The sequence below is a fragment of the Haliotis rufescens genome, unplaced genomic scaffold, assembly GCF_023055435.1.
Source record: "Haliotis rufescens isolate VD_foot unplaced genomic scaffold, xgHalRufe1.0.p SCAF_169, whole genome shotgun sequence".
In the NCBI taxonomy this organism is placed as follows: domain Eukaryota; kingdom Metazoa; phylum Mollusca; class Gastropoda; order Lepetellida; family Haliotidae; genus Haliotis; species Haliotis rufescens.
Genome location: NW_025963856.1, coordinates 19,900 through 32,223, shown reverse-complemented (window position 1 = coordinate 32,223; position 12,324 = coordinate 19,900). Strand labels below are relative to the sequence as shown.

At 40.0% G+C, this 12,324-nt stretch overlaps 1 long non-coding RNA gene across 1 annotated transcript; it reads left to right on the top strand.

The window, feature by feature from the left end:
• Positions 1-1,662: 1,662 nt before the first annotated feature.
• On the top strand, positions 1,663-5,871 carry LOC124122742. Its single transcript, XR_007221680.1, has 4 exons — positions 1,663-1,783; positions 2,572-2,666; positions 4,672-4,868; positions 5,260-5,871. It is a non-coding gene; the product is annotated as an uncharacterized LOC124122742 (long non-coding RNA).
• Positions 5,872-12,324: the final 6,453 nt, after the last annotated feature.

The following is a 12,324-nucleotide window of genomic DNA, read 5'->3' as shown; positions in this document are numbered from 1 at the left end:
ATAAAACGTTTGAGTCGAAATAGTTCATAAAACGCAATTATTCATTTATAGTTCAATAAGTGCGCTGAGAAATGGTAAGATCTATATAAATATAACGTCTAATATTCCAAAAGTATTATTCTTACCCAACGAATAGTGTTGCTCTTTCAGTTTTCGAATGAATCAATAGTATTTGTCTTTGTGGTTTAGGCATCTTTTGCGTATTTACAAAACTTGAAATAACGTACGTATGGTATATGGTATTCCATTTTGGGTCCCCGAACAAAACCTGCACTGGTGGTTAACGGGGTATGTTGCTAGCTTATAACCTACAAATAAATTATCCCATGGCCAAACAAACGATCCTGTACACCCATAAGGTCCAAATGTATTATTTCACAGCGCTAATGTGGCCACCGATATAATCTTATTAATCTCGCGGTATATCCGAACATTTATAAATAGAAAGGGTGTTTTCCAGACAATTCACACCCGTCTGAAAATCCCTTTTGTGCTACTTTGGGGTTCTTTTGGAAGTTCTTGTGACTTCGGGTTCTGTTCGCAGTCTCTTGGCACCGCTCGCTTTGGCCCAGGGGCACCCTTAGTGGCTGCAAACCCCCTTTTTAGTGAGAACTCTTTTTTTAAAGAACTACTTAGATACTACATGAACCCCACACTCAACTCTCACCCTTCGACCCCAGCCAATCCAATCGCTCCCTTTTCACCGACCGACTAATCGCTTTTCTCCCTTTCCCTTTCTTGGGCCTCGATTACCCGGGCCCGCTTTTACCCCGCTTCTGCCCCGCTTTTACGCCCATAGTTACGGCTTCGCTTTCATCCATGTTTACGCCTTTGTTTTCAAACATGATGTATTAACAAATATTTTCAATTAGCGTGTCGTGTCCTGTCTTGTCTTGTCTTGTATTATCTTTCATTTCATCACATTTAAAAAAAATTAAAAAAATTAAAAAAATGAATAAAACCAAATTTAAAAAATAAAATAGAATTTTTAAAGTCAATATATTCAGTCTACTTCTAGTCATTTTACTTCTTGCACGGGACTGGCGTATTTATTTTTGGCTTTCTTGCCATTTTGTGTTCGTGCTGTTGTCCTTCAGTGCAGCTTTAATTCTCTTTCCAATTGTCACCATTTATTGCACACATGTCTTCAGGTTTCAAAGTGTTAACTACTTTACTTTCACGCCTTCTGTTGTCTACGGAAGCCTTTTAGGGCCATGTCTTTCTTTCTCCAAATTTCAACTTACTATCTTCAAATTTAAAGGAAAAAAACAACAAAACAAATGGCCCGGAAAGGTTTCCGTAGTTGTCTGTAAAACAAATATTTTTATTTTTGTACTTTATTTTTGGCAGGAACCAATAAAGGAAAATATCTTTCATTCGTCATACATGTAGTCATTCCACTTTTCACACAAATCCACCACTTGACTACACCGACTGTACCGAGAGCATCTGGGTATTGCACCGACCGCCAAAAAACGCAGTTTAGACAGCCGGTACCAAGCCACTTGGAAGACACCGGCTACACCGAGAGCATCTGGGCATTGCACCGACCGCCAAAAAACGCAGTTTAGACAGCCGGCACCAAGCCACCCGGAAGGAAGCGGCAAAGCACCAATCACAAGCGAGGTCACGAATGCCAAAGGCTGTCATTTTCTCCATCGGCTGGCCATGGGGCAGCACGTATCTGACGGTCGCTGGCTGCAATCACCACACCCAACCGTGCTCGCTCGGTCTTGTCGCATCTGCATCGAGGGAGAGGACGACTATGCACATGTATCTCAAGGTAAGTTCATTCGTATATTTCACTGACATCTTTTATTTCTTGCAAAGACCGGCCATTCTGTCAAACAGGGACGAAGCACGTTCCAAACCCTGCCCTCTTGGTCATTTGCAACGTCTTCTTTCATCACAGAAAATGTCACCTGTTTTTGCCGCTCTCTGGTGCACGTGGCAAGTGTTTTCGTGGCGAAGAAGCAGGCGGCGTGCTTCCTGTATTCTTGTATGTATGATAAATGCGTACCTTCACGTTCTGACCACGCCCTCTCACAGTGTATACAACTACCGTATTTCATCCGACAAAAGAGCTGGACTTTATTATCATTAATCAATATGCACCATTCATTCATCCATTTGTTTGTCTTTATCCCATTGCTGCTGTACAGGCCTGCCGAACTGATGTCACACTACCCTGGCCCTCTCCCTTCCCCCCCCCAAATCCTGTCATGCTGCTTTAAATGCAGAGGGAAAAGTTAACTGTATCATCGATTATTACTCCTTTAACATCTGCCATTTTTTCTTCTAAAAACTTAACCTAAAACTCAATAACATTGTTGACATTAGTCTCTTTGTGTTACCACTTTATTGTAACCATGGTAACAGTTCTGTAATTATCCAGTATCATGAACCAGGAAAAGTGACATTTATTGAAATCTTTCCATCTAAATTTCTAAGAAATAGATTTTTTTGTGTTGGTTTCCAAGGTATCAGAATGTTAACATTTGTGGAGTAATTATGGTTAATCTTGTTTTGGCTGTTAATCACTTGTGCTCATTGTGTTGGACATTGTTGCAGACCCTCACCAAGATGGCTCTGTGGCTGCCGACACAATCTCTGACACAACTTACCACAGCCCCTGATATTTTCTTCTTTATGGAGCATTGTGAAAGGTAGGTCATTTGATACCTCGGTCTCATTGTGTGTTTGCGGTATCCAGCACCCTGCTCCTATAAAAGCCAGGATTTATCCAGAATTCCAAACAAAGTGCTCTTGGCAGGCAAATTTGGGGGGGAGGAGGGGGGGAGGAGGGGGGGCAATTTCTGATATTGTTCAAAATTGTATTTTTGTTCATGTTAAAAAAATTGTGCTTTCTGAGGAATTGGAAAATTTTAGATTCAAATTGGGAATTTGTACTGTCATTTGCTTCAGACTTGGGGCTGAATATGGGCCTCTAGTCCAGATAATCCCGAAAGATTATTACAGCAGTGGTGAAGGAGTGCCCATCAGCAATGCAGTTTGCTTGGCCCAGCTTAGTTAGCGCTAATTGGCTGAGGCTGTCGATTGTGGCTCTCACTTCACAGGTCTTGTGTTCCTCTTCAATCCCTAGGACAAGTTGTGTTTGTGTTAGGATGGGTTAATCAAGCAACCCTTTGTGATTATTAGGGTTTGGTACCCCTTTCCGATCAAACACCCCTTTATGGTCATTAGGGTTAGGTACCCTTTTACCATCAAGCACCCCAAAGCAATCCTTCGCGTTAGGTACTCCTTCGCGTTAGGTACCCCTTTCAGGTCCAGCACCTCTTTACGATCCAGCACCCCTTTACGATCATTAGAGTTAGGTACCCCTTTCCGATCAAGCACCGCTTTGTGATCATTAGGGTTAGGTACCCCTTTCCGATCCAGCACCCCTTTACGATCCTTAGGGTTAGGTACCCGGTTTCCATCAAGCTCCCCTATACAATCCTTAGGGTTAGTTTTGTGGAAGGGCATGGGTTAGCTATCTCTTTTACTTGATCCAAGGTAATTTTTGGAAAATCCTTACCATTTTTAACAAGTTTCAAGCACCGCTATGGCTATGACAACAAATGTAACTTGTGGTTGTTTTCAATAAGCGCCCCCCAACCTTTGTCAATTTGCCCAGCTCCCAGGGTGCTGACAACTGCTACCATTTAGTCCTATGTTTATGTTTTTTGTTTCAAATGTCTTGCAACCATGGCAACATATGATACAAAGTATTCCAGAGAATTTCTTCATTTTCAGGAGAGGAAAGTTGGTGGTTTTAAATAATCTTGTCTCTCTTTAAGACCCCATATGACCCCATATCATATTAAACAATGACCCCCATTCTGTTCCACCCCTCATCCCTTCTCGGCTCCATATGATAGCTCAGTTCCACGGTTTTCAGCAGCATTAAACCTCACTCACTCACTCACTCACTCACTCACTCTATAATTATCCAATTGTCAAATATTAAGAGACTTGGATGGTTCCTCATAGAATCCACTGTATACAAAACTTTATTGAAGAGACTACGGTATGTGTTAAATCTTGAAATGAATGCCAGAAACCAGTGTTCATGGGTTCGAATCCTGGTTCGACCCGATTATGTTTCACCACCATGCCCATACTCATAGATTTTGCCAAAGTGGTGAACATCTTAGACCTACCTACATCACATCAGACTACCGATGACTGATTTCTCCCCTCATTGAACTCAACTGCACTTCTTCATAAGATGGGACAAACAGCATCAATGTCCTGTTAATGATGTAATATCAGTAACATTTGACAGAAAAATCATGATGTCAGCAATTAGTCCCACATTTATCTTCACGTCTTATGTTTTCTGTAAAAACAAATTATTGCATAATTATTCTTTATTTTTCAAGCAACCAATGTCTCAAATAGATCTTCTTCCTTATAGATCAACTCCTTCCTACTTGTTTCCACTTTTCACACAAACCCATGTGGACATCCACCCTGCTCATGGTCTCCATTTCACCGACCTCTACACTTGCACAAGTCTCTTAGAATATGGTTATTAGTTCCAATCATAATTCCTTAAATATATCAGTGATACGAACAGTTATTTCCCTTTAAAAGACTGGCCTCCTTGTAGACAAGTCAATTATAATCAGGATAGAATTACTGTATTTTCATGTACTTATTATTCAGTAGAGACTTTGAGCAAGTCTAACCAATCACCCGCCTTTCCGAAACCGGAAGCAGCAAGCACCAATCACAGGCGATAACACGAACGGCCTTGTTTACTTCCATCAACTGGCCATGGCGGCACACATGTTTCTTGTGCCCGGCATCACCAACTTGCTGGTTCTGTCTGGTCAAATCTCCATCGCTGGTCAGGGACAGCTGTAAGTTCCTTCGTATATTTCACTCAACAGTTTCTATTTCTTGCATGTAGCTGCCATTCTGTCAAATAGGGACAAAGCATGTTGGAAACCATGTCACGTGCCTTGGACATTGGCAGGCCTCCAAGACATGGTCACCTGTCTTTGTCTCTCTCTTGTACGCATTCCAAGTGTTTTCGTGGCGAGTAAGCAGGCCCCTTGCTTCCTGTATTCTTGTATGTATGTATTATACGTGCTTACCTTCACACACTGACCACGCCCGAACAGTGTCAACAAACCTAAGTATTCAACTACCGTATTTCCCACAAAAACACCTTCCTTTATTATGAGTATTCAGTCTTTATGCTCAATTCACTGACAAAGTCTTTGTCTTTATTCCATTGCTGCTGTACAGGCCTGCTGACCCAATGTCACACAACCACGGCCCTCTCCCCCCTGGCTCCCACTCCCAAGGAAACAGTTCTTTGTCTCATCTTTTTGTATCTTTAAAATCTCTTCTTTTTTCTAAACACGTAACCTTAAAAATAATAACGTTGTCGGCTCTTGTCATTCGTGTTACTAGTAGATTGTATCCATGGTTACAGTACTGTACTTTTTCTAGCATCCTGAATGAGGAGAAGATCACATATTAACGTCTTATTTATAAATTTCCATTAAGTTCAATTTGTAGTTTATTTCTATGATATCTGGGCATTAATTTTTGCATCGTAATTATGGTTTATCATTCTTCCTTTGGCTGTCAATTAGTTGTGTTCCTTGTGTTGGACATTGTTGCAGACCCAGACTAACATGGCTGTGCGGCCACCAACATGACCTCTCCACATGCCCTCCGGACACAGCCTCCTGACACAGCCTCCGCACACAGCCTCCCGACACATCCTTCTGACACATCCTTCTGACACATCCTTCTGTCACAACCTCCTCACAGCCACTTGATATTTACTTCTAGATGGAAGATTTTGTAAGGTAGGTGATTTCTTTACCATGGTAGCCACTGTGATCGCCTTAAAAGCACCCCACTCCAATAATTCATTTACAGGAATAGGTCCAATTTTCTTTTGTATATTGTCCAGTGTTATATCTGTAATTGAAACGCAGTAGTTTTAAACAAGCTAGTGTATAATATTATGACAGGCCAACAGATGTTCGCTCTTGTAATGCGATTAGTTGCAGGTAAGCGCAATCACGTGCTGTTATGTAACATGCGACAGTCGGAATAAACAGCCGGTCAAGTGGCAGGCTCGTCTCCCTGCTCCCGCGTTTGACGTTCCTCCCTGAGAACCCAACATCCAGCAATGTATAACTATTATCAAACAAGCTTTGATGTCACCAATGACTGAACCAATCCGCTTATATCCCTGACAACAGATTTAAGTTGTTGTGGCTGATCCTGGGGCTCTTATTACAGCGAATACGGTGCTAACATTTTTTGTTTGAAATGTCTTGTAATATGTCATACAAAGGAATCCATAGAATCTTGTCATTTTTCAGGAGAAATCTACTTTTGGCAAAGCGTTATAGACTTGCTTTGGACATTTTACATATTTTTATTTCAGTGCAGTGTTCTACTATCCCTGTTGTACCTGTTAATGTATGAGTGGGCGTGTGTATCTGGAAACTTGTTTCAGTATCACATGTCCCTATACCATGTATACCCATGTGTATATTGCTGCATCAACCCATTGCTGTTGGGGTTAACATAGCCTTGCTCCAAGTCTGTACTGAATGATAAGTCCATGTATGTATAGTCATTTGTTACTTTTAATAGGCAAGTCTAGATAAGCGGCCAGTATTCTTAGGAACAACTTGTTCGTATTATTTTTATAGTATATGAATATTCATTTAAACTAATAATCATTTCCTTAGAAACATGTGTCAAGTCATTGTTATCAGTATGTATACACAGGTGATAATACCGTACATCATGTGATTAAATGACTGGCACATACAGGGTCCTGTTTATTTCTTGACCCTTGGAGTATTTTCAAGTATTTTTGCCATCATATGCCAAACACGAGACATTTTGTGCCCCATATACATGATATGTGTTCTGATACTTTCATTTCATTTCTTCGAGGCCTGTATGTATAGTATACTCCTTGTCTATATCCATATGTATATATATAGATAGTAATAATTAAATAAGTGGAGTAAGATTGAACACAGTTTTAATAGGCTAGCGCTTTCAACTCGTACCACGTACGAGTCTCATCTGGCCATAACGGAATAACGGACATGAAGTAGTAACATATAGTTACGTGACGTCATAACATTTAGGAAACTATGACGTCACAATACCAAGGTGACAATGGACAAATAACTTACGCCCTTACATTTAACTTAGGGTTGTGGTTATGAATGAAATGTTGCTCTTTTTGAAACAATGTAGGTTCATGATCAAATTTAGCTTATATAGCGGGAAAACTAAAAGGTTGTGTGGCTGCTTTATTTGTGAATGGTGAAGATTCATTTTTCTTTTTAATTTAAGTTCTGTCTTTCTGATATACGTTTCATTGCATCCACTACAAACAATCAAGTAAATAACATTTCTAGCATCACAAGTCATATTTTGTTTTACAGTAAATTTAGTGTCCTTTGTAATTTGGACTATACAGCCTTCAATTATATTGCTGCAAGTTAGGCAACGTTCGTCACCGCACTTAGAAACCTGTGGAGTGATGACAACAGAATCAAATTTAGAACTTGTCAAAATCTTTCTAACATTTTTGGGTTGTTTTTGGCTGTTGATAATTTTGTATTTGCTCAATATCTTCTCCATTTTAATACTTTGATTCAAAATAGGCAGGTATCGTTGAACCATGGAAAATGTTTTTTCATGATTAGGGTTGAAGGTAGATACTAGAGTTAAATTATTCCCCATATTGTTTTCTTCAGACTTTTCTCTCAGTTTTAGTTGCTTAATACTTAGCGCCTTCTGTATGTATTTGTACCATTGTTTCCGGGAATGATGTTAAAACTACTCGCCTTGCTGAACTTCAGAGTTTCCTACTGCATCAAAATTATCCCGCAAAGCTAATTGAAGATAGATTGTTCTCCTTTCAGTACAGTTAATAGCTTGTATATGTTGGGGTGTGGGTGTCCGACAACCTTGTTCAATTAGCTGTGCCACCAGCATGGTTGGTGGTTCTGGACTTCTCTGTCTGGAAGTGGTTCCAGGACTGCAGTAGACATTCCCCCCATTGCTCAGTCACACAGTCAGCAAACCTTGAAACACTGTCAATGTGTGTTGGGCCATTCTTTGCTTCTCTGAGACGTCTCTCGTTGCTAGGATGAAGATTCTGTTTCTTTCTCCATCTTCTTTGAGAACAAAGTTCCCCCAGTAATTGTCTGGCGCCAGGCACCCTCTGTGTTGATGTATATAACAGGGGTGAAGTGGTGGTAGCAGCTTCTCTCGTTCACGGTATAATATCGACTGGTCAGAATACAGAAGTGAAATCTTGGACATCAGTTCACGGTAAATCATCTGTCCAGTCCTCAGTCCGCAAACCTGTGTAAGCAAAAGTAAATATGTAAGTCAAAATGTTACGGATTAGTGATTGATTCATAATACATACGATTGAGAAATAGTTCCATTATGCAAATAAACATGATATGTATTGGATTGCAGAGTTCTATTCTTACCTGCAATTCCTCAGCTGTAAATTGGTGTAATGGGCGTGACCTCCTCCGGACTCCGTTCCTTTAGGCGTTGAAGAAAAGACATCAACAGCGTGTTGGTCCGATGGATGGTTCTGTAATCTTCCAAATTTCATAGGAATGTCATTTTTTTGTATTTAATGTAGGTTTACAGCGCAAGTGAGTTGTCGCTTTGAAACGGTTCTTTTTGCTGAAATGATTACCAGCATGACCTGGCATTCGACCTCCAGTGGAAATTGGTACAAACTCGACACGTATATTAGCATTAGCCATTTTGACTGAAGACTAGACAGAAGGATTCTGTTTTATAGCCATATTTGATTATTATTAATTACTGATAAGTACTCAAGTTGAAGTGAACTGTACCGTTTACACAGTTGCACGCGACACATCAAAATCAAAGCTGTAGGTTCGTTTTTTTACTTGTTGTAAGATTGTGATGGCATGCATATGGAAACCCAAAATATTTGTAGTCCAACAAGTGACGTTGCACGTGCCTGTCATGTTGGTGTCTTTTGGCGCCAGGGTCTCACGTGGTTGTGTTTTTGCGATTTTTCCATCTTTTCATCAAATTTTTGCAGTACCTCATTCTTTCCACACAAAACCATCCCAAATCAATTCAGAAATTACCATTTCAATTTTGGTATTAATTTAGTATGGATGTCGTCAACACTCTCTCAGATATTTACGATTTTACTACTTTTGTAGGTTTTGTTGCAGAGTTTATTAAGACCATGATGATAGGTGCATTGTGCGCACTTTAAAAATATGTTTTATATACAATAAAGTCCCATGTGGTTTATTAGTTTCCCCCAAAAAAGGAACTAAAAGTCCGAAGGAATTTAACATTTACGATGCATAACTCATAAGATACAAGACGTCGGTCCCTCACTCAATATGGAACCTCGTCACGCAACTCTAAAGAAAAATACACCTTGGGGTCATGTTAGAATATTATTATTTGTTATGGTTTGTCCTTAGAGGCACTGGCGACTCATCGCTCACACTCCCCGGAACAGGAGACGATTACTTCCGTGTAGATGCTGACATCAAAACTCTTGACTTATATCCTTGACAATTCAACTGCCTCGTCAGCATTATGCCTTCACAATCTGAAAGAAAGTTCACGTGAATCATTGTGATGTTCATTTGAAAGATTTGTTCGCAGTTTCATGTCAATACTATATGTACATGTAATTGAGAAGATAGTATAGCAATTTCAGTGTGATCTAGGTCATAAATTACATAAATTACGAGCACCCAGGCGTCAGTGATGGTCATATTGACACTCACTCTTCAAAGTCAGGCTGTAATGTCTCAAGATGTTTTGGCGTTTGTCTGGGTAAGCCACAGTCATCTTCCTGTCAATCATTCCTCAATTACTTGAAGAATCTTTATCTCTGACATTCGAAAATGCAAAAGATGTTCTATCTATGTGCATAGTTACATACTGATATCACTTTAACGTAGACACAATCGGGACGATCCACGACCCTGGACGAGGCCCAGGGGAGGAAGATTACACTCAGTGTCAGTATCATCCTCATCCTGCTACTTCTGGTCCGTCCATGCATCCAAAAGACGTTACTCGTAGCCATTTCATCAGTTTTATTGTCTCAGTGACTGTAATACCAAGAGTGTTCAAATGGTCCTTACTGACCAATTTGATCAATACAATGTCAGATGGGCGTGCTGGCTGCAAAGTAAAGTCTGGACAGAATCTGGTGAAGTACCAGTTTCACAAATTATCTCTATCCGTCTCAAACTGGCAGCAGTACTGCGAGGCTGATAGCGTCAAACTAACCGATTTATTCTCTTGATGAGAAACACTTATTACTTCCTTCGAGGTCAATCGAAAGTTTCTGGGAAAGAAATTATAACGTGTAGCATGAACGTCGTTTAACGGCCAATACCCACATGGCCTCTTTGGTCGAATGGGATAGTCACATTCTATGGAGCCACACTAAATGATGAGTATTTTAGACAAATTTGGAATAAAAGGAGACCAAGAATGCAACCTGACAGACACATTGTTGCAATGTTTGTTACTGTTACTGCCATTGCTACTGCCTTTTGGTCACACTGTAAGAACGGCAACGGCAAGACATTATTTTTTCAAAGCCCTGGCGAACATATTTCATATTGTAATACCACAAAACTAATATCAATTATACGCAAACGCTCGAGAGTAAACAGCTCTATCACCAATATGTCATTCCCAAAATTGACTCGACTTTTAAGATGAATAAATATGTATGTATTCTACCACTGAAGTAATTACTAAACAGCGTCCGAATATAATGCTGTGGTAAGATGGTTCACCGTCACATTCTCATTGCAGGGAATCGCCCATTTATTACTTTGTGCCAAACAATTTGATAGATCTCATCCAATCGAACGTATCTCAATTACTGTGTAAACCTATACTACGATGAAAAATATGATGACCAATCAGTACTTCAAAATTGACAACCGCTTGCTATGACAGGTTCAGTAATTCGCTAACTGTGTGAAAAATGGTCAGTTTCGTAATACTGCTGTCAGACTCGTCTTCTTTGGATACATGGGTTCAGCATTGATAATTTATATTACGTTACTGATTTCTTTGCTCTGGGAACGCGAGTGAGTACCTTCTCAAGGCGATTATCAGCAAGTCAAGATTCTCAGTCTTCATCGTCTGTTTGTGCAAAGAATGGTCTCACCTATGTAAACTGTATTGCTACAGTGGCCGAATGCCGACGACGTCACCGATGCTTATTTCCAGGGTAGCCATATACATTTTCAAACATCATAAAACATAGAAAAGGAACGTTACTTGGCAACAGTGCATTGTTGGAGTAGCAATCGCATCGATGTGTGGATTTAATCAAAAGTAGTTCCTGGTAGATGACATCATCTGCATATTTTTCGGCTCATGATACCATGTACATCGGACTTGCTCATGGTGACGGTAACATTATCCGAAAAGTGATGAAATTTATTATCAACGCAATGTTGCCTTCCATTGCCAGTGCGTACATTGCATTTTGTATGCTTGAACGACTGAAATCAATATCAACACTGAGCAAAGTCAGCATAATGAGAGAATCACCGACGAACTGAAACGAGTTTCTAAAGTGCATATTTTGAGAAAAACGTACGAACGCCTACTGCACAAAGAACCGCGGAACGTTCCCAGCCAGAACCATCAGAGCATGACGCAAATACAACGTCACACATGTTCCTGTATGTTGTATTGAGGGAGCCCTGTCAACACTTAATATATTTCTGAGCGAGGATTTGAGGCCATCCGTTGATATTATAGGTCTGCTGCAAGAATAAAACTTTCATGGCACATGTGTAACTATGACTCTTCTTAATAATAAAGGTATCAGTGTAAGAATTTTGGGTTCTACTCGAAATAGAATAAATAAAAAAGCAATTAATATTCTCGACGCCTTTGAAAATAATAACTTATAAGAGACATGTTCCTTATTATAGAATTGTCATCTCTTCATTTGTAATTCCTTCTACTGCCTGTCTGCCTAGGCCAAGTCAGTGGATATTGGACCTTGCAAATTATAATTTAATGTTCACGCATTGTATTATAAATGCAGGCTTGTCAAGAAAACAAGTGTTATGGTCACAGCGGTCTTGGAAACTGTACCGTTAACAAGTTATCACGACAATTTCTGAACCAGGTCAAGCGCCATATCGATATTCCAGACACTTAATTAAATTGTGTCATTATTTCAGAGCATACCAAATAGAACGGAAAACTGTGATTGTCGTTCTGCAACTTGGTCATGACATGGTGTCAGTA